The sequence below is a fragment of the Notechis scutatus genome, chromosome 5 (assembly GCF_049901735.1).
Source record: "Notechis scutatus isolate UNSWTSFEM ecotype Mainland chromosome 5, rNotScu1.2, whole genome shotgun sequence".
Lineage (NCBI taxonomy): Eukaryota > Metazoa > Chordata > Lepidosauria > Squamata > Elapidae > Notechis > Notechis scutatus.
This window is the reverse complement of record NC_142013.1, coordinates 66,204,494-66,229,038: the sequence shown is the minus strand read 5'-3', so window position 1 is coordinate 66,229,038 and position 24,545 is coordinate 66,204,494.

Genomic DNA, 24,545 nt, shown 5'->3' with positions numbered 1-24,545 from the left:
GCAGATCCCCTCCCTGGCCGGCAGAACCTCCTTTTACCAAGACGGCGTAGCGGCGGTCTGTAATGGCCGCCACAAAGAAGCCGGCAGCTGGGCAAGTATGCGCAGGAGGAAGAGGAGAAAGTTTTTAAAAGTGAAAGTTTTCTTGGTCGATCCAGGACTCTGAGATATATTTAATTTAATTCCTGGAAGTGATGGCTTTTTGGATGATTCTTTCCATAAGAGAAAGTAAGCGGCAATTCTAAGGTGCTGAAAGGAAAGTTTACTCTCCCTCCCGACGGAATTAATAAACGGATATTGAGAAACCTGTTTTTTTTCAGGTAAAACTAGCTTTATGGGATAAGTCGGAAGGGAGAGGACAAAAAATATATTTATCTGGCTGGATTTTGTTGGAGGAGATGCCTTAAGGATTTGGAGACAGAAATTTTTTTTTAATAAGGCTTCAAAACACAGATTTGGATTTTCTTTTTTCCTTTGTCTGATACTACCCCTGGAAGAGAAAGTGGGAATTTTGGCTTGGCTTGGCTTGATTGAGGATTGTGGACTTTGGGATTGTCTTACTTTTCTTCTGGAATATTTTGGTTGGAGTAAGAAGAAAGAGGGAAAAAAGAAAAGAAAAGATTTACAATGGCTTTCTCCCTTGAGGAACTGAGGGATGAATATGAGCAAACGAAAGCAGCCTGTAAAGATGGTATGGAAAAAGCTTTTCTATTTTTAGAAATGGCGCTGGTTAACTATGAACAGACAATGTGACAGATGGAACTACAACAAGAAGAAGACGAAGACACCATCTTTAATGAATCCCAAAATTTACCTAAGGAAGAAGGAAGGAAGAAAGCGAGGAAAATGAAGGACTTAAGATCTAAAAAAACATTTAAGAAAGAGAAAAATATGATGCAAAATAAATATAATGATAGCAAACAAGAGAAAAAGGGAATACAACAGAGAAGGGATGCCAGCAAGACAGGGGGTTAGAAGAAGGGGGGTAGGAAGATCGGGTGGGGAAGAAAAGAAAGGGGAAAGGCGGAGAAAAGCCACAAAGTTTTAAAATTGGATGGGAAAAGAGGAATCTTTTTCAGGGATAAAGGGTAATGTATAAATTTTCTTAAAAAAGATTTTGCAAGGTACATAAGACGGTATTGTAATATTTGTATTAGAAATAGAAAATTAGAATGGTTTAAGAGTTAATAAGAAGTTAAAATGTTGAAATGTTTAATAATGATTGATTTTTAAAATGTAATAAAATATTGAAGGGAAAGGCAATGAGAATGTTATAAGATTTATTATTTAGATTTATTATTTAACTACGTATTTAGGAGGATACTATGTATTTAAACATTTCCGATTTATTACTCTGTTTTTATTGTTATTAAAAGTAAAAATTAATAGATAGAATGTACCAAGCAGAATCAGATTGGATATTAGGTGTCATTTTAAATGTTAATCTAATATTTAGGGAGAGGATAGAAAGGCATCATACTCTGATTAGAGATTTCAGGAGAAATTCTTTTTTTTTTTCATTATAAGGAATGAGATAGAGTGATAATAAAGGATGGGCAAAAGATACAAATATAATGATTTAAATTAAGATGGATTGAATAAGATAGAATTATGAAGAGTGAAATGTGTGGAGAAGTATATATAGAAGATACAGAATGGTAAATAAAATAGGTAATGATTTGTAAGATGAGCATGAATATAATTAAAGCCCATATAAAGAGAGGTACCGGGGGCCAAGTTATTTTACTAAAAGATTTTTTATATGTTTGTTTGTGTCTGTTTATGTTTTTGAGAAGTATTGGTGAAACCTTTTAGAAGCATAGAAAGAAAATGACGATAATCAAGTCAGAAAGAAATAGAGGACAAGAGATGTTTTTATGTTCATTCAGAAATGGTTTAAAATAGAATTGTATTGTATAAGATAAGGTTTTATCTGACTTGTAAAATTTATAATGGAAAGAGGTTCAAATATGTAATGGTTGATGATGATTTGTTTGTTTTTGAAATTAATAAAACTTGTTTAAAAAAAAAAAAGATAGCTGTAAGTTCTTCCATTTTTCCAAGTCCATCGCAATCTGTTGTAATAATCTCTCATAATTATCTTCTTTAAGTGTTCCGCATCTAGCTGTCATTTGTATCCCTAAATATTTCACTTTTTTTGTAATTTGAATATTTAATTTGTCTATTAATCTTTTCTTTTGTTTTTCTGTCATATTTTTCACCAAGATTTTTGTTTTTTCTTTATTTATTTTCAACCCTGCAACTTCACCAAACTCCTCTATTTCTCTAATCAACATAGGGCCTGTTTCCAATGGTTCTTCCAATATAAAGACCAAATCATCTGCGAAACCTTGTAATTTATACTCTACCTTTTTTATTTTCATTCCCTTTATTTCTTCATTTTTCCTAATATTTCTATTCAAAACTTCCAAAGTTGATACAAACAATAATGGGGATAATGGACAGCCTTTTCTGGTCCCTTTTTGAATGCTAAAATTTTCTGTCAATTCTCCATTTATCATTACTTTTGCTGTTTGCTTGTTATATATCGTCTTTAATGCTTTAGTAAACCTATCTCCAAAACCCATCTCTTTCAGTTACATCAACATAAACTGCCAATTCACATTATTAAACACTTTCTATGCATCTAAGAACACTAATGCCATTTGTTTCTCTAAGTGGGTTTCATAGTACTCCAGAGTATTCAATATTGTCCTCATATTATTTTTTATTTTTCTCTTGGGTAGAAATCCATTTTGATCTGAGTGTACAAAATAGTTTAAATATCTTTTTAGTCTTTCTGCCATTATTGAAGCAAATATTTTTAATCAGCATTTAGCAAGGATATTGGTCTACAATTTTTTATTTGTTGTGGGTCAGTATCTTCTTTTGGTATAAGTGTAACATATGTCTCTGTCCATGAGTTAGGTACTTTATTTTTTTGTCAAAACCTCATTCAATACTTCCAACATTATAGTTGAGATTACTTCCAGTATTGTCTTATAAAATTCAGCTGGTAACCCATCCGGGCCAGGGGCTTTTCCAATATTTTGTCTATTGATTGCTTCTGTCAATTCCATCATTGTTATTTTCTCATCTAATATGGTCTTTAAATCATCAGGTATTCTTGGTAATTCTGCCTCAGTACTGTACAAAGTACAGTATTGCTGTACTTTGTTTTCTAATATTGCCTCTTGATCATATAGTTTCTCATAATATCTCTCTACTATTTTTTTCTTCTCTTCATTTTCATAACATAGCATGCCATTTTCATCTATTAATTGTGGTATTCATTTTGATTCTTTTTCTTTCTTCAGTTTATATGCTAGCCATCTACCTGGTTTGTTTGCATTTTCAAAGTAGTTCTGTTTAGCCCCTCTAATCTTTTGCGCCAGTTCTTCTTTTTCCATTAGTCTAATTTTGTGTTTAATTATATCCATTTGATTTTTAATATTTTTGTGCTGTGGATGTCTTTGTAAATCCTTCTCCAGTTTCTTATGTTCTTGTTCTAAAGTTTGTTGTGTTTGTCTCTTTTTAATGTTCCTTCTTCTTGTATAGGTTATAATCACACCTCTGGTATATGCTTTCATGGTGTCCCATACATTTTGTAACGAGGTTTCTCCTGATTTATTTTCTTTAAAGAAGAAAACCAATTCTTTTTCCAGGTTATTAATAAATTCTTTTTCTTTCAAAATTGAATTATTCAAAGTCCATCTTAATCTTTTTTTCTGTCCCTTCCACTTAATCCTTCTTGGGTTGTGATCAGCCCAGATGTTTATGTCAATATTTGTTTCCTGGATATTAGGTATTAAATCTGTTGACATCCAAATCATATCTATTCTTGGCCATGATAGATGTCTATTTGAGTAACATGTAAATTGTCTATTTTTGCTATTCAGTTCTCTCTCTATATCTAATACTTAGCTCCTCCACCATCTTAAAAAAAGATTTGGGCAATATTTTTCTATTTTTCTTATTTGTTTTCTGTGTTTTATAGTCCAGTTCTGTGTTTACAATTGCGTTGAAGTCTCCCAAAATGCGTATCTTATCATATTCCAGTTCAATTATTTTATTGTGTAGCTTCTTATAAAATTGATCTTGCTGATTATTGGGAGCATAGATTGCAATTAAAAGTATTTTTGAGTTATTATCTATTATTTCAACCATCAATATTCTTCCTTCTTCATCTGTATAAATTTGCTTAGCTTTAATTGTATTTCTAATATATAAAACAACTCCTCTTTTCTTTTGTTGTGCCAATGGTGTAAATATATTCCCAATTCTAAGGCAATTCAACAAATGTACATGTTGTCTTTTAATATGCACTTCTTGTAGAGAGATTATATCCATGTTTAATTTTCCAAGTTTATGAAATATCTTTTTCCTTTTAATAGCCAAATTTAGTCCATTTATATTTATGGAAATCAGTTTCTTTTCCTCTTCCATTATTTATACTTTATAGGTAGGATTTATTGGTCTTGTTGATCTTTGTTCTCTTTGTTCTTTAATTATCATTTGACCATCTACTGCTCCCTCCTCCTGTCCTCCCTTTGTTCCTTCTCCATTTCCTTTGCCATTTCTGCTTGTATTTTGAGTTCCTCTTCTCCTGCTCTCTCATCCTCTGCTCCTCCAAAGTATTCATTATAGAATAATTCTGCTCTCTCAATTGAGTCTATTCTGTGTCTTTGTTCTCACCAGATGAATGTCAAACCTTCAGGAACCAACCATCTGTAATTAACTTCTTCTTTAATTAACAACTTTGTCAGAAATTGGTATTCTCTTCTTAAATCTCTCACTTTCCTTGGTATTTGTTTCAAGGTTATGATGTTTTTTCCCTTATACTTCAATAAATCATCTCTTGCCTTCTGCAGTATCTCTGTTCTCATTGTTTTCTTGGTAAATCTCACATGTACTTCTCTAGGTAATTTATTTCTTATCACATATCTGGTATATGCTCAGTATATTTCATCCATTCCATCCATCATTTTTTCTTTAGTTAACTCCAAGGGTTCTGCTAAGATTTCTGTCATGATTTCTTTAAGGTTTTCTCCCTTTTCTTCCTCGATGTTTTGAAATCTTAAATAGAAATCAGCTTTTTCCATCTCCCAGAATATTTAATCTTTCCCTTTTTCACTTTCAACCATTGTCTATCTATTATCTATTTCTCCTACTTTCTTATCTGTTTTATCACCTCTTTCTTCCATCTTCTGTATTTTTCTCCATATATCATCAACATCTGTTGTATATCTCCTTCCATCTTTTCCATCTTTTCCTCCAGCTTTTCCATTCTATCATCTGTGCGCTTCCCTTGATCTTGTATTACTTGAAACATTGACTTTATTTCTTGCATTGAAACCTCTTTGTCCTTTTCTTTCTCTTGCCAAAGCATAGTTGTAATAGATCATTGACCAGCTGGATGCAGAGAGGAAGTAGGAATTGATGATTTAGTAGGAATTATCTTACTCATATCCGATCAATTTATAATCCATCTACCTTAATCCAATTTTATCTGAAAGAAGAAAAGAAAAAAAAAAATAATGGAGTCGAAAGATCCAAAAACAGAAAAGGAAACTATAAATCCAAAAAAGAAATGGTGTAAAAATATATAAAATTCAAAGAGTCTAATATATGAAGAAGAAGGAAAGAAAAACAAAAAAGAGATTTTCCCAAAAAGGTAAAGAGAAAAAAATTACAAATCCATCCAATTCTACATAGAAGAGGAGAGGAAAGGGGAATAACAGAAAAAAGCAGCAAAAGACAAAAATAGAATCCAAAGATGCCAAATTATATCCACTTGTTAATCCACTTATTAGTCAAGCTATCAGTAAAGAGAAAAAGAAAAAATGGGAAAGGAAAAAAATAGAAAAAAAGAAAACCAACATTCCAAAATTAATCCACATTGAAAAACTGGGCCAAGAAGTAAAATAAGCCCAGGAAAAAAAAAGAAGAAAGAAAATAAATCCAGCATACACTCCAGCAAAAATAGAATAAAGAACAAAACAAAAATAAAAAAGGAAGGTACCACTTGTAATTTATAAATCCATGTGACTAAGTAAACCAAAATCTCAGTGTAACATTCAGTCAGTCCAGAAAGCCAGAATCCAAAACACATATATTATCCAAGGTCACAATGTTCTTTCTCTTTCTTTTTCTTTATCTTATTCAGCTTTTCAATTTTATACCAGCTATATAAAAGCAACACCTGTTTTCAGTGCTGACTCATTCATTATCTTTCTCCACTTCTGTGTAGTTAAAATAGCTTAATCTATTAAGTCTTGTTCTTTAAAAAAATTTCCCCTGTGACCTCTTGATGGCAGTATTGCTTAGCTTTCCTTACACTTGTATCTTAGTTACACTGTATCTCTGCGTTCTAAACAGTGAAAGTAAATAAAAACCAAAAGAACAAAATACTTCAGAGAGTTTAAACTAAGAAACAAAAAAAGTTCAATTTCTTCTTAATTTTTAAATTCAATCCAGGTTAGTTATTCAAAGCAAAGAAGCAAATAAAATATTCCTTTTCTTTTTTTAAAAAAAATAAAAAGTCCAAATAAAGTTGACAGCTCTCCACCTTCGCCGCTACCCTTATCTTTCCTGTCTTCTTTCTTTCTTTAATAAATCTTTCACTTGGTGTACTCCTCTGTCTTTTTGTTTTTTTTAAAAAAATAAGAATCCTCACCCAGACCAACACACCTTCTTCTTTCTGTTCTTCTTCCATTCCGAGGCTGGCACAGCTTTTTAGCGGCTCAAGATTAATGGTGGCTTCTGACCACTGTCAGACTGTAGGAGCTTTTCTGGATCAACCAAGGACTTTGCGATGTCCCTGGGATCGACAGGATGCACTCCTTTCACTTACCATCTCTCCAGGATGGTTCGGGTCCACAGGGACCATCCAGCTGTGGGAGTATTGGTGTTTTCCTCAGAGCTCTGAGAAAAGCATCTTTCCACTGCTGCTCAAGCCTCGCCCTCCCACCAATAAAAATTATCTTCATTTAGCCTTTTAACTTTCTTTTATTAAAGTTTTGCAGGGTTTTCAATGCTTATTAGGTAGCATCTTCTACCTTTTAACATCATACATTCCCTTATATGAATATTTTATTTATCATTAACCAAGCAATCATTCTCATATCCTGATATAACTATTCACATTTCTGGGGAAGTTTACAATTTAATTTTTTTACTCTTTCCAAACTGTTTACACATCTTGTTTCAATTTGTCCTCATTCCATTTATTCTCCCTGGAAAATAAATTTTGTCTCCCTGGAGGAAAAGTCAAGATGTGGCTGAGAACCTAACCAAAATAATTAGGTCCACAGATTACTATCCTTTTCTATTACAATGTGTAGGGACAAATGACACAAAAAGGGGCTTGAAAACAATATTGAGTGATTATGAGCAGCTAGGCAAGAAAGGAGTTTGGTGTGTTGGAAGAATTATCCTTCTGGGTTCAGTTTCAAGTACGGGAAAAGACACTGGAAACATGGAGGCTGTTTGGAAAGATGGTTTAATGGTGGACAGGACCACATGGCTTGGAGCTCCAAAGAAGGATGATCACATGCTTCAAGGTGAAGGAAGAGAAGGAAGGGCCGAGATGCTGAGAGTGCCTAGTTTTATACCCTCTGTTGAGATTTGAATTTGAGCTTGTATTCTGGTTGGTTGTCAGACTCCCATGGGGCCATACAGGGGTAACTCTGTAGGCTGTCCTGAGTTCCAGGCTTGGTTGAGCCTTGCTGGATGATGATGTAATGAAAAGGGCTTTGGGCAATTGCTATAGCTTTACCTGGAGATCTTTGTTATGTAAAATATTCTGGCCCAGGCCTTAATGGCCCACCTACTAACAAAGGTGGGCGTGAGCTTCTACTTCTGAGGTGAGTTTCTGCTACTGAGTTTCTACTCTTTTTAGGGGAAATATTCTGCCTTTTTAATATTTCCTAGGATATTTCAATTTTCTAGGAGAGGGGTGGGTGCTAATTTCTTACAGGTGCGTAAGTAATTTTTCCATCTGTACTGCCAACAGAAGGCCAACATCCAGTAAGAGAACAAAGGATTCTAGAAGTGAACCATTGGCTAAAGCAGGGGCCTGCAACCTTAAACACTCAAAGAGCCATTTGGATCTGTTTCCTATAGAAAAGAGAACACTGGGAGCCACAAAACCTTTTTGACATGTAAAATGAAGATAACGCTGCATATGTCAATTTTTAACCTTTATGCTATGTATAAAAAAACTATAGTATGTTGCATTTATGAAATCAATGAACTGCTACAGAGAAATCAAATTTTTATTTCTGCATGCAACAAAAATATTTTGAACTCTGAAAAAAAAGATTCCATAAGGGTTACTTTCAAATAAAATACTCAATGTCTATTTGAGTCCTTATATTTATGAAATAAAAATCCAAACTTAAATTATCCACCTGCAGCAAACATAAAAAGAACTATTTCACTGAACAATGTAAAATATATATATTTACAAAATAATAGCCAATTAAAATATTTATTTTACCCAGTTAATATGATTTTTGCTCCTGAACCTCAGCGCACAGCACCTGCACATCAGAGCTGTAAGATGTCACCTTCATCTTCACACAGTATTGTAAGCTGTTGTCTGTGATGCATGAACAATGTTTTTTTTAAATAATATTTTTATTGTACTTTTCCACATTTAAAAACTCATATACACTGCTCAAAAAAATAAAGGGAACACAAAAATAAGACATCCTAGATCTGAATGAATGAAATATTCTTATTAAATACTTTGTTCATTACATAGTTGAATGTGCTGACAACAAAATCACACAAAAATTATCAATCAAATTTAGCAACCCATGGAGGTCTGGATTTGGAGTTACACTTAAAATTAAAGTGGAAAAAAAACACTACAGGCTGATCCAACTTTGATGTAATGTCCTTAAAACAAGTCAAAATGAGGCTCAGTAGTGTGTGTGGCCTCCACGTGCCTTTACGACCTCCCTACAATGCCTGGGCATGCTCCTGATGAGGTGGCGGATGGTCTCCTGAGGGATCTCCTCTCACACCTGGACTAAAGCATCCCCCAACTCCTGGACAGTCTGTGGTGCAATGTGGCGTTGGTGGATGGAGCGAGACATGATGTCCCAGATGTGCTCAATTGGATTCAGGTCTGGGGAACGGGCAGTCCTGTCCATAGCATCAATGCCTTCGTCTTGCAGGAACTGCTGACACACTCCAGCCACATGAGGTCTAGCAATGTTGTGCATGAGGAGGAACCCAGGGCCAACCGCACCAGCATATGGTCTCACAAGGGGTCTGAGGATCTCATCTCGGTACCTAATGGCAGTCAGGCTACCTCTGGCAAGCACATGGAGGGCTGTGCGGCCCCCCTAAAGAAATGCCACCCCATACCATTACTGACCCACTGCCAAACCGGTCATGCTGGAGGATGTTGCAGGCAGCAGAACATTCTCCACAGTGTCTCCAGACCCTGTCATGTCTGTCACATGTGCTCCATGTGAACCTGCTTTCATCTGTGAAGAGCACAGGGTGCCAGTGGCGAATTTGCCAATCTTGGTGTTCTCTGGCAAATGCCAAACGTCCTGCACAGTGTTGGGCTGTAAGCTCAACCCCTACCTGTGGACGTTGGGCCCTCATACCACCTTCATGGAGTCTGTTCCTGACCGTTTGAGCAGCCACATGCACATTTGTGGCCCGCTGGAGGTCATTTTGCAGGGCTCTGGCAGTGCTCCTCCTGTCCCTCCTTGCACAAAGGCGAAGGTAGCGGTCCTGATGCTGGGTTGTTGCCCTCCTAAAGCCTCCTCCACGTCTCCTGATGTACTGGCCTGTCTCCTGGTAGCACCCCCATGCTCTGGACACTACGCTGACAGACACAGCAAACCTTCTTGCCACAGCTTGCATTGATGTGCCATCCTGGATGAGCTGCACTACCTGAGCCACTTGTGTGGGTTGTAGACTCCGTCTCATGCTACCACTAGAGTGAAAGCACCGCCAGCATTCAAAAGTGACCAAACCATCAGCTCAGGAACTGAGAAGTGGTCTGTGGTCACCACCTGCAGAACCACTCCTTTATTGGGGATGTCTTGCTAACTGCCTATGCTTTCCACCTGTTGTCTATTCCATTTGCACAATCACATGTGAAATTGAATGTCAATCAGTGTTGCTACCTAAGTGGACAGTTTGATTTCACAGAAGTGTGATTGACTTGGAGTTACATTGTGTTGTTTAAGTGTTCCCTTTATTTTTTTGAGCAGTGTAGAATCCAGTGGTGGGATTCAAATTTTTTTACTACCGGTTCTGTGAGCATGGCTTGGTGGGCGTGGCAGGGGAAGGATACTGTAAAATCTCCAGTCAGAGGTGGTATTTGCTGGTTCTTTGAACTACTCAACATTTCCACTACCGGTTCTCCAGAACTGGTCAGAACCTGCTGAATACCACCTCTGATACAATCTTTGCAACACTATAACATTGACATTTCCATTTAGATCAACATACTTACATTAATTTTTATTTCTACTGTCTAACCAGTTATACCACTTACCCCAGACCATATAATTCTATGTTGTGGCTCCGGATCTGGATTCAGCTCCTGTGGCTGATATGAGTTCAAGTGAGGAGGACATGGCAGAAAAATATGAGCCGGCATGGCTCAGTGATGGGAATAGTAACCAGGATGAGGAGATGGATGTGACAAAGGAAGACAGACCTGAAGTATTAGAATTGTCAGGACCTTTGACCTCCTTTGGTTCTTTATCTGATCAGCAGCCGGGAATGGCTGACAGGGAAGGCATCAGAGAGTCTTCTAGTGGAGATGAGAATTTGGAAAACTTGTGGTTAAATGTAAGGAACAGAAGAAGATTAAGGAGGCAAACCCAGCTAGAAAGAAGGAGGAGGGCGAGCCAATAATTATGGAAATTAGCACGTTGCCTCAATGAGTATAAAAGGACACAGCTGGGCTGGTAGAATTTGCCAGAAGCAAAGTGACTTATTGAGTGAGGACGTTACAGGAAGAAGCTCTGAGGCTTGAGATTTATTGCCAAGACTGGTTTGCCGGACAAAGTAAAGATTTATGCTGTGGATTGGGATTTCTGCCAGCCGTTATCTTGTGAGACTTTATTCTGTTTGAATTACTTCTGAAACGGCTGCTTTCTGTTTTGCTCGCTTGAATTTGAAGGGGAGTCATAACAATTCTATATCTTCTATATCTTGCAGTTCCAATGTGAATTTAACCATCTCTGCTCAATCCATCACTTTATCTTAATACTTTCAGAAGGGGTACTATTTAGTTTCCAACTCTGTGCACAAGCAATTCTTGCCGCGGTCAGTATATGTACTATGATGTATTTAGTTTCTTTATTAAATTCTTCTCTGATTATTCCTAATAGAAACAATTCAGGTTTAAACTCAATTTGGAGACCAATAATTTCCTGCAACCAATTCCTTATTTTTGTCCAATATTTTCTTGCTTTGGGGCATGACCACCACATATGAAAGAAGATACCCTGTTGGTGCTTACATTTCCAGCATTCTGGACTCATGTTTGGATATATTTTTGCCAATCTTGCCAGTGCTAGATGGTAACAATAAAACATTTTATAAAGATTTTCCTTATAGGCAACAGACATTGTTAATTTATAATTTTTAGTCCACAATTTCCCCCATTTCTCTAATTGAATACTATAACCAAAATTTCTTGCCCAGGCTATCATAGATCCTTTAACTACTTCCTCTTCCCTGTTGAATTTTAATAAGTAGTTATACATTTTTGTTATAAATTTCTCTTCTGGTCCTAATAAGATTTTATCTATTTGTTTTGCAATGTTTGTTTTTAATATAGTTCATGTTGAAGAAGACCTGCTCACATAACTATGTAGATCCAAAGATCAACAGGACTCCAAATACATATTTTTTTCATGTTCATATAAGTGTCGGGGATGGCATTCCATTTTCGAACACAGGTTTGTCCAGTTTGGGAAGGTTTTCACTGTGACTCTATTTGTGATTCTGAGCAAGAATCCTTCTGACAGGCAACATCTTCAAAATTAATTGTCAAACATTTGAACATGGACACCCATGTATCTTTGTCTATGTCGGCCATTTCCATCTCAAGATCAAGTTGACTTACACCTGCAAATGCAGTCATATTCAATAGGGATGGATTGAGGATCAATGGAGTGAGTTCTCTCTGAACTCACAGAATTTCCCAAACAATGTTTGCATTGCAGTGATTGCAGACTTCAAATACTCCAAATTTATCATATTATGAGCTTGTTTGAACTCTCTCAAAGAATTCTCTCAACTGCAAGAAGAATAGGAAGGCGATGAGGTGCAGGCCATGAGGCATCAGGCAGGCCATAAGATGCTCTCACGGTGCCTTGCACAACACAGCAAAATTTAGTGTACTTCACAATGGGAGAAATGGGGTCCCCTCCTCCTCCTGGAACCCATTATGATGCAGAGCCATAATGTGACCCTGCCCCTGCCGTTTCCAACAGGAGTGGTGCCACCTGAGGCCAGTTGGGCCAGTGTCTTTGGACAGAGAGCAGGTTGTGCATATCCCCAAGCAACCAAGGCGACTCATGGCCTGCCCACTGTTCTCACAGCTCCTTGCACAGCACAGAGAAATTTTGTGCACTTCACAATGAGGGAGATGGGGTCCCCTCCTCTTCCTGGAGCCCATTATGACATGGAGCCACAATGTGACCCTGCCCCACTCACTAATAGCAACAGGATGTGGCTTACAGCTCCAAGCCTGAAGCGGCAGAAAATGAGGGCTGCCTTGAGTGCAAATTACCATGACGAAGGAGAAATGCTAATGCTGGACAAGTACAGGGCCACTTTGCTCCCGCACTAAGGCTCCAGCCATCATCTCAACATGTCCCCCCCCACAGCCCTTCAGCCAAGTGTGGTGGGCCCAGAGTGAGTCTCTTACATTCTCAGGTCAGCGAGGAGTGACTGGGAGGGGAGCAAGTCTCTTATCTTCTCAGGTCAGGTGAAGAGTGACTGGGAGGGGAGGGATGAGGGGCGGGGCCAGCCAGTGGTGAGATCAGCTGGAACTGCAGAAAAAGTTAACTACCAGTTCAGCCAAACTGGTGTGACAGGGAGCTGCAGCAGAGGGGTGAAAGAGCTGCATGTGGCTCCAGAGTCATGGGTTGCTGACCCCTGGGCTAAAGGGTGCGTGTCGCCAAAAATCTTTGGATTCCTGGACCATGATATGCACTAACTCCATGATGGGCATTTGGCAAGGGATGGGATGCACTTCACAAAGACTGGGAAGAATGTTTTTGGAAAATGACTGGCTCAACTTATCAGGAGGGCTTTAAACTAAAATTGAGGGGGGAGGGTGACCAATCTCCAGGAGCTAATTCCAAGCAAAAAACCCTAGAAAGCAAGTCAAATAATGAGGTAAGGAGGGATGGCAAGGAAGACAAACTAAAACACCAAATAGGAGACAAATGAAGCACACCCACAGTCAGACATAAAGATGTTAAATGCCTATATGCAAATGCACAACATTCACAGGGTGAACTTGAACTATTAATATATGAAGGTAAATATGATATAGTTGGAATAACAGAAACTTGGTGGTATGAAACCCATGACTGGAACATACTGATAGAAGGATACAAACTGTTAAAAAAGCAGACCACATAAAAGAGGAGGTGGAGTATCACTGTATGTAAAGTATCACTATATTGAAACAAAAATGCATAAAAACCAAAGACGAAAGCCTCCTAGAATGCATATGGGTCAATATAAAAGAAAAAAATAATGACATAGCCATAGGTGTATACTAGAGCAGTGGTTGCCAACCGGTGGTCTGCGAAAAATTTTTGGTGGGACGCTGAGAAATCTCACCCCCAGAGCACCCCCACAAAGCAATTAATCCAGGCTGTGCAGAGACACAAAGCTGTGCCACCCACATGGCCCTCAGGAACCCTCCCCACCCACTCACTCCTTACCCAGTAAACTTGCCTGCTAAATTGCTATTTTTCCTTTTTCCGACCATCAGCTGTTCTGCTGTGCCGGGAGATTTAGATTAGCTAGGAAGCAGGAAATGTTGGATTTCTTGCTTTCTAGCTAGTCTTTACCTCTTTGGCTCAGCATAATTGAACCTTCCTTAGGACGGAAGGTTTGCTTGCAAGCAAATTCAGTGCAGACTCACAGCAAGCACATTTGAGAGACTGTGCTAGCTGATGGCAGATAGATAGATCACTCAATGATTCTGTGAGCAACTCAATCTGCCTGCTTTGCCTGATTTTGGGTAAAAGTTGCTCTTTTTTATATAAAAAAATCAATATTTACATGCATGGTGTGTTGTGAGTTAATTTTGTGAGTTTGCTTGCAAGCAAATTCTTTTTAAAAAAAAAACAAATTTTATTAATTTTCAAAGACAATACACAAACAAAACATAAAACGCAAGAACATAAAACATATCCCCGCTCCTGGTCGGTCCCAACGGACCTAAACCGTCCCGTAGAGACGGTGATAGTAAGGGGTGCGTTCTGTAGATCCCAGGGACATCGCAAGTCCCTGGTTGATCCAGAAGAAGCCCTTTTACCATCGGCGGGGAGGCAGCCATTAAGCTGCTGAAGTTGGGACAGCTCCGGAAGGAAGAGACAAAGAGAAAGTGTATCGGCTGGTGAGGATTCTTTTTTTTTTTTTTTACTTGGGACTTAAGGACACCCTAAAATGAGAAGGAATCTGTAAAATTTTTGACAAAATTTGACTTAGCGGCAATTTTTTCTTTAAGAATGTCAAAATGAGGCTTGGGTTTTTATTTTTACTTTTTTTTTCTCTTCACTGAACTTCTATTGCGATCTAGTTAATCAGACTGGTTTTTTTCTTTTATATTTACTTGCTTCCCCCCCCCCCCTTTTTGACTGCTTATATTATATAAAATAGAGGCTCCCTTTAGTATCTTTTTTTTTAAAAATATACATAAACATATATATATATATACTTTTTCTTTTTTTTTAGGCTTTTTTAGGGGGGAAAAGGGGGAGAGGTTTTAAGAAATTTTGCAACACTGCCAACTAGAGGCTTGAAAATATTTTATTTGAAGTTGAGAGCTGGGAAAAGAAATTCTTTTCAAGGCTACTGGAAGTGATAAGATAGAGGGAAGAGCTCTGGAGGATGTTTATACAGGTGCTCTTTGGGACTTCTATTATCAATTGAATATTTGAAGCTTGGCCTTGAAATTTGTGGAGAAGCCAAATAAGAGCCTTGGATAAATAAAAGGCAGTGTGTGCTTTCTTTTTTTATTTTTTATTAAGTGGTTGGATAAACCCCTCTAACCCCACAATATTTTGTAATATTGGTATACTTATTTTTTATTTTACCTTATTTTTTTATTTTTATTTTTTTTAAAGGAGAAGCCTCAGAATATTTGCTTTTTTTTTTTTTTTTTACTGGGATATTTGCCTCTTTATCTCTACTTTAGACTTGTTTTTACGGCTATTTTCCATTTTTTGAGGTCTTTTAATTGGATTAAGGTGAGAAGAACCTGAAGAACTTCTTTTTTTTTGCTTATTACTTTTTAATATTGTTGGGCTTTATTTTGTCTTTTTTTCTCTTTATTTTTAATTTTTACTTTTGAATTATAATTGAGTATTTTACAGCTGGATTAAGGTCTTGAAGAACCTGAAGAATTTCTCTTTTCTAATTTTGGGCTTTTTACTTTTTTACTTTTTATTGGTTTTTTTTTCTACTTGGTGTTTTCTTTTTTCCTAATTGGATTACAATTGGCTACCTTATTAACTGGATTAAAAGAGCCAGAAGACCTTGAGCCACGGAATGAGTAAGAAAATTTTACCTTTGGGCATTTCAACTTCTGCTCCTGTCTCCCCATCAACTGGAGGACGACTTTCAATAATGGCGAAGCAAGATAAAGCACAAGTGGATTTAATGACGGTTATGCAAGGAATACAAGACCTAAAAATGAGTATGGAACAAAGAATGGAAAGTATTGAACAAAGTATGGAACAAAGAATGGAGAGTATTGACCAAAGAATTGGGAAGATTGATGAAAAATTTGAAAATGTTCAACAGATGATGGTGAAACATGATGAGAGAATCCAAAAAATAGAAGAGAAAGATAAGCAAAGAGATGACATAATTGGAAATATTGATAGCAGATTAACAATGGTTGAACAAGAAAAAAATGGGATGTTAAGTGGGAGATGGACAGGTCAGAATTTTACCTTAGATTTCAAAATATTGACGAAGAAAAAGGACAGAATTTGGCTGCTGTAATGATTGAAATCTTGGCTGGAGCCTTGGAAATAACAGAGGAAAAGATGATGGATGGGGTAGATGAGATATATCGAGTTTTCACAAGATATGCGATGAGGAACCAACTACCAAGAGAGGTCCATGTCAGATTCACCAAAAAAACTATTAAAACTCAAATATTACAAGTGGCAAGAGAGAAGGTGTTGAAATACAAAGACAAAGAGATTGTGGTTTTAAAACAAGTACCCAGAAAAGTGAGAGAGATTAGAAGAGAATATCGATTTTTGACCAAAATACTATTGAAAAAAGAGGTGAATTATAGATGGCTGATTCCAGAAGGATTAATGTTTACATGGCAAGAACAGAGACATAGAATTGATTCAATTGAGAAAGCAGAAACATTCTACAAGGAATTTTTCGAAAGAAGAGAAATGGAGATAGAAAAAGAGAACATCTTAACTGAATTTGAAGAGGACCAAATGGGAACGGGAAAAGAAGAAGGCACAATAGGTGGACAAGTGGAGACCAAAGAACAACATGAAGTAAGATCCACGAGAGCTGTTAGACCTAAGTATAAAGTATAACCATGGAGGAAAAAAAACTGATTTCCATGAATATAAATGGACTGAATTCAGCTACCAAAAGAAGAAAAACTTTTTACAAATTAGAGAAGCTAAAATTTGATATAATTTGTCTACAAGAAGTTCACATTAAAAAACAACATGAACAATTACTGGCACGATCAAAATTAGGGAAAATATTTACTTCTCTGACTCACTGTAAGAAAAGAGGAGTGGTTTTGTATATTAGAGAAACCATTCCAGCAAAACTGATTTATACTGATGAAGACGGAAGAGTATTAATGGTTGAAATAGTGGATAATAATACAAAAACGCTCTTGGTTGCAATTTATGCCCCGAATGATAAACAAGAAGAATTCTATAAAAACTTACACATGAAAATAATTGGACTGGACTATGTTAATATACTTATGATGGGAGATTTCAATGGAATTGTAGACAATAAACTGGACTATACAGCAAAAGCAACACGACAAAATAGGAAGACTCTCCCTAAATCCTTTTTAAAATGACAGATGAATTAAACTTAAAAGATATATGGAGAGAAAGAAATGCTAAAATTCAACAATATACTTTTTATTCCAATAGACATTTATCATGGTCCAGAATAGATATGATTTGGACATCAACAGAATTATTATCTAATATTCAAGAAATAAATATTGAAACAAGTACATGGGCAGACCACAATCCAATGACAATTAAATGGAAAGGACAAAAAAGAAGATCTAGATGGACATTAAACAATACTATTTTAAAAGAAAAAAACTTTACACAATGGATGGAAAAAGAATTGGCCTTCTTCTTTAATGAAAATAAAAAAGAAGATACTTCAATATAGAATGTTTGGGATACAATGAAGGCATATGCAAGAGGATTAATAATAGACTATATAAAGAAAAAGAACATTAAGAAGAGGCAAATGATTAAAGCTCTAGAAGATGACCATAAAAAACTAGAAAAAAAATTACAGAAAACGCCACAGAAAAAAGATGTTAAACTTAAAATGGATATAATTAAACATAAAATGGATCAAGTAGAGAAAGAAGAACTGGCACAAAAAATTAGAAGTGCTAAACAGAACTATTTTGAAGATGCAAATAGGCCAGGTAGATGGCTAGCATATAAATTGAGAAAAGAGAAAGAATCAAGGAAAATATTACAGTTAATAGACGATCAAGGTCAAATTTGTTATGGTAATAAAGAAAAAAAGGCAATTATTCAAGATTTCTATGGACAACTATATAAACAGGAGGATTTTGATGAGGGAAAAATTAAACAGTATTTACAAAATGCTAACCTACCTAAGATATCTGATGAAACTGGGAAAATGTTAGAAAGTGCTATAACAATGATGGAACTAACCGAAGCACTTAACAGACAGAACAATGGAAAAGCACCAGGACCAGATGGTCTCCCGGCAGAATTTTATAAAACATTACAAGAATCGTTGAGCACTTCACTGTTAGAAGTCATGAATGAAGTTATGATAAACAAGAAAATACCTAAAACATGGTCAGAAGCTTATATTACACTTATCCCAAAAGAAGGCGTCGACCCATTACAAATTAAGAACTATAGACCTATTTCCTTATTGAATGCAGATTATAAAATCTTTGCTTCAATCTTGGCAGAGAGGCTTAAAAAATACTTAAACAACTTTATTCACTCTGATCAGAATGGATTTTTACCAAAGAGACAAATTAAAGACAATATGAGGGTAATCCTGGACACATTGGAATATTATGAGTCGCATCCTGAAAAACAAATGGCTTTGATATTTTTAGATGCGCAAAAGGCATTTGATAACGTGAATTGGAGATTTATGTTATTATTATTGGAACAGATGGGCTTTGCTAGAAAATTTATCCAAGCAATAGAAGCCATATATTATAAGCAAACGGCAAAAGTAATGATAGATGGAGAATTTACAGACTCTATTAATATTAAAAAAGGTACAAGACAAGGATGCCCATTATCTCCTTTTTTATTTATATTGACTTTGGAAGTGCTAAATAGAAATATTAGAGAGGATACAAACATAAAAGGAATGAAAGTTAAAAAGGAGGAATTTAAATTGCAAGCCTTTGCAGATGACTTGGTTTTTATCTTGGAAGATCCTCTAGAGACAGCTTTAAAACTATTGGAAAAGATAGAGATATATGGTGAGATGGCTGGCTTGAAAATAAATAAAGACAAAACAAAGATTTTGACAAAGAACATGCTGTTAAGACAAAGAGAAGAGCTGGCAGACTTATTGAAAATTCAAGTTATGAACAAAGATAAATATTTGGGGATATATTTGACGTCAAGATGTACTACACTGAAAGATAATAACTATATTAAACTTAAACAGCAGATAGCATCTGATTTGAAAAAATGGGAAAACTTACAATTGTCATTGATAGGCAGAATTTCATCAATTAAGATGAATATTTTACCTAGAATTTTGTATTTGTTCCAAACAATACCAATTAGGTTAGGTAAGGATTACTTTGAAGAACTGAATAAAATTGTGCTGAAGTATATATGGCAAGGTAAGAAAGCGAGAATAAAATTAAAACTTTTACAGGATGCTAGAATTAGAGGAGGATTTGGCCTCCCTAATTGGGAGTTGTATTATCAAGCTGCAAACTTAATGTGGGCTAAAGAATGGATAACGTTAAGAAAGACCAGATTGTTGGCATTAGAAGGACATGATTTATTATTGGGTTGGCATGCTTTTTTATGGTATAAGGGAACTAAATCACAGGGTTACTTTAGAAGGCATTATATACGGGAATCGTTATGGTTGAATTGGGAGAAAACTAAGAAACAATGTTATTTGAAAATCCCAGTTTGGTTATCAACTATTGAAGCTTTTTCTTATCCTATAACCTATAAGAAGGAACAAACAGTTAGATATGGGGAATTATTAGATGAAAAGGGTGAACTTAAAACGATGCAAAATTTAGAAGAACAAGGCATAAAGATGAATTGGTTTTCATATGCACAAATACATTCAAGGTATCTTAAAGATTCTAAAATGGAAGGATTCTATGATAAATTGACTGATTTAGATAGGATTTTGACAGGTACTGATGAAAAAGTGATTAAAAAATTATATAATTATTTGTTGGAAATTAAATTAGAGGAAGAGCAGGTTAAAGAAACAATGATTGCTTGGGGGAAGAATTTTGGATATGGGATTGATTTAGAGAAATGGCAAAAATTGTGGTCTCAAAATTATAAAATGACAATGTCAACAGCATATAAAGAAAATTTGTATAAGATGTTTTACAGGTGGCATTTTCCCCGACAAGAATAGCAAGAATGTTCAAGAATAAATCTGAAAAGTGCTGGAAATGTCAACAGATACCTGGCTCATATTACCATATGTGGTGGACTTGTGAGGATGCTAGAAAATATTGGACTAGAATTCGCATATGGTTGGAAAAAATGACAAAGAAACATATAGATTTGAAACCAGAGATTTCTTTATTGGGAATCTTACCTGATACATATAATAAAAACTTAAAGTATTTGATTGTAAATGTATTAACAGCGGCTAGGATTGTATTTGCTAAAAATTGGAAGAATGAGAAAATACCATCAGAAGAAGAAGTTATTAAGAAAATATTGGAATGTGCAGAAATGAGTAGATTGACATTTGAAATTAGAGAACAAGAAGATAAACAATTTTATGAAGTTTGGGACCTTTTTTATCAATGGTTGGATAATACAATATAATAATAAAATATTTAGAGACCTAGGAAATAATGAATATACATTTGGGGGGAGGGGTTGATAATACTTTTATAATATTTTATTAAGATAGACTTGGTATGATTTTATGATTCATTAGAAAATAAATTAACTAAACTATAGTTATCTCGCTTACGTATGAATTAGTTAAATTATAGTCAAATGATTGTTTAATAATGATATTAGGATATATAATTGTTGATTGATAATATGAGTTATTATGTAATATAATTATTATAATGACTATGAAATGGATGCACAAAAAGGAGTGGTAAACCAACCGATACACTGTCTGTAAATTTATGAAGGATGATGATGTTTTTATGTTATGTTTTAAGTTTTATGTGTTTTTTGGTTTGTTGTTAAAATCAATAAAACTTTTACTTAAAAAAAAAACATCTTTTCTAAAAAATGCTTATTAAGTTTTAACAAAACAAATAAAACATCTTGTTTAAGTACAGCATAGTTCCAAATTATCACAATTTAATATGCATCTTATGTATTCAACTTCATATCTTATTACTTTTTTTCCAACTTCTCACTATTTTTCCCTTTACTTCTATTCAATTTTATTCATTAAACTTATACTTTCATCTGTCTTATTTACGATTTCATATGTTCTCATCCAACATTCTTAATTCTCAATAAACAAACATAAACAAACAAAACTCAGAGAGGACTTGGGAAAGATTCCTTGGATTAAAACCCTTAAGGGGAAAACAAATCAATAATCTTGGGAAACTGAAAAATATGGTCATAAAAGCACAGACCAGCACAATACTGCTGAAAAAGAAAAACAAGAAATCCAAGAAGAAACCAGTATGGCTGCACAAAGATCTCTCTGACTAATTGAAAGAAAAAAAGGACAAGTACAAAAAATGAAAAAAAGGACATACAACTAAGGCAGAATATTAGCAGATAGCCAGAATCTGCAAAGATAAAGTCAGGAAAGCAAAGGCTCAGAATGAACAAAGAAAAAAAACCCAAGGAAACAGTTGGTCCACTAAAAAGAGAAGACGGCAAAGAAGTAACAGGCAGTAGAGAGAAAGCAGAGCTGCTTAACTCATTCTTTGCATTGGTCTGGAGGACTGGAAAAAAGCTGATGTGGTTCCCATCTTCAAAAAACTAAAAAAAAAATCAGACCCAGGAAACCACAGACCAATCAGCCTGACATCAATGCCCGGGAAGATACTGGAAAACATAATCAAAAAAATATCTGCGAACATCTAGAAATGAGTAAAATAATAACTAGAACATGGGTTTGTTAAAATAGATCATGCCAAACCAATTTTATTTCATTTTTCAACATAGTGACTAAATTAGTGTACCAGTGAAATACTGTGGACATAAAATACTTAGACTTCAGCAAGGCATTCGACAAAGTAGACCACAATCTACTTCTTGGTAAGCTAGAAAAAAGTGGGATAAATAGCATGACCATCCAATGGATTTGTAACTGGCTGACAAACTGTACTCAATGAGTAGTCCTTAATGGTACTACATCTACATGGAGGGAAGTAAGCAATGGGGTTCTGTCCTAGGCCCAGTTCTCTTCAATATCTTCATAAATACTTGGATGAGGGAATAGAAGGGAAACTTACCAAGGAAAACTTTTGGATGATACTAAACTGGCAGGAATAGGCAACAACCTAGATGATAGGCTCAAGATCCAAATGGATCTTGACAGACTTGATCACTGGGCCATATCTAACAACATGAAATTCAATGTAGAGAAAAGTGAAGTCTTATATTTAGGCAAGAAAAACCAAGAGTTCACATATAGACTGGGTGAAATCAGGCTTAATAGCAGTTACTGTGAGAGGGATAACAGATAATCAGAGTTGGAAGGGACCTTGTAGGTTATCTAGTCCAACCCACTGCCCAAGCGGGAGACCCTACACCATTTTTGACAAATGGCAGTCCAATCTGTTCTTGAAAGTCTCACGTGATGTTGGAGCCTTAATGGACAACCAATTAAATATGAGCTGGAAGTGTGCGGCGACAGCCAAAAAAGCCAATGCAATCCTAAATTGCATTAACAGAGGGATACAATCAAGATCAAGGGAGGTACTAATGCCACTCTATAACGCCTTAGTAAGTCCACACCTAGACTACTGCATCCAGTTTTGGTCACCACACTATAAAAAAGATGTTGAGACTCAAGAAAGAGTGCAGAGAAGAACAATGAAGATGATTAGGGAATTGCAGGCTAAAGCATACAAAGAACGGTTGCAGGAACTGGGCATGGCTAGTCTAGTGAAGAGGAGGAGACATGATAGCTGTGTTCTAATATTTGAGGGGCTGCCATAGAAAAGAGGGGTCAAGGTAGTTTGGATTACTTGGTGATTTTTGGATTTTTGGTTATTGGATTTAAATGACTAAAATCAATTGAGTGGTTGTTTAAAAGACCAGACAAGGATGGAAGGATGGATGGAAACTGAACAAGGAGAGATTCAACCTGGAAATAAGGCGAAATTTTCTGACAGTGAAAACAATCAACCAATGGAACAGCTTGCCTTCAGAAGTTGTGGGAGCTTCAACTTCCGGTTTGGGCTTCTTCGGTGATGGACCAAAATCTGCAATTGTGTGCAGTTTCGATCCGTGCTCGCCGCCGGAGCGCCCAAGCCAGCTGGATTCAGGGCTAAGCCACCCTGTAGAGGTGGTGAAGAGGGGGGAGACCTCCAGCAGGGTCGAGGAGAGCCGCATCTCTCCTCCCCAAGTGGCCATTACTCCCTTTCCCGAAGGCGGCTGCAGTGGTGGTCAGAAATGGCCACCTCAAAGAAGAACCCAACCAGAAAAGATTGTGCAGGAGGAAGATAAGAAGAGAACTCTTTGATTGACTGGGTTGAACTGAAAAAGCAACAACATAAGGTACCCTGGTATTTGAACTATAAAAACATTGTTCCCAAAGAAGATTTCTGAAGTGGCTAAGGAGACAGAGAAGGGAAAATTTTCTTTCCTTCCCACTACTGACAGCTAAGAGACTTAAGTAAGAAATTGAAAAAAACTCATTTTGACATTAATAGGTATTTAAGCTGAAAATAAAATGTCAAAGGGATAATAAAGATTTCTTGGATATTTAAAAACTTTTAAAAGAAGGAAAAGAGAGAAAACAAAAGGGTGGGATCTGGAAAAAGGGAGGAGACCATCTGGAAGTAAAAGGAACTAACAGTGAAACCCTAACAAGATTCCTAAAAGATACATTCCAACTGAAACTTTGTAACAAGATAATAGAACCCCAGGAAGAGAAAGTGGAAAAAAGAAGCAAGAAGAAACAGCTTGGATTATTTGGATTATTTGGTGATTTTTGGATTTTTGGTTATTGAATCTAAAGGACTAAAATCAATTGGGTGGTTGTTTAAAAGTGTTTAAATTGGCGTCACTCTTGGAAGAACTGAAAATGGAACTTAAAAAACAGAAAGAAGATGCACAAGAAGGAAGAGGTATTTTTGGCTTCATATTTCAATTTTTAGAAATGGAGATCTTGAACTATGAGAAACAACAAGAAATGCTTGAAGAACAAGAAGGGCGGGACAAAGAAGAAGCCATCTTTAATGATCAAGTAATTCTATGTGGGGGGGGGAGGAAAGGAGGGAAAAAGAGTGAAAATTTAAGATTTGAAAAAACAACCAAAAAAAGATAACAGTTTGAAAAGCAGTTACAATATTAGGAAGAAACAGAAGAGAGGATTACAGAAGAGAGAATTAGAATTAGAGAGACAAGGGGTCAAAAGGGGGAGGGAGAAGAAGAGGGGGAAAAAGGAAAGGAAAAGAAGTTATAAAGGAAAGAAACAGGATATAGAGAAACAGAGAAAACGTACAAGATTAAAGGTATAAGCCTATTTAGAAGACATAGAGATAATGGGTGAAAATTTAATTGAAAGAGAGGATTCTGCAAGGGTACATAAGATAGCATTGTTATATTAGAAATAGAAATGAATTTAGAAAATATGAAACAAGTGTGGTTAAAGTGATGGATAAAATACTTATTGTAATGGAATGT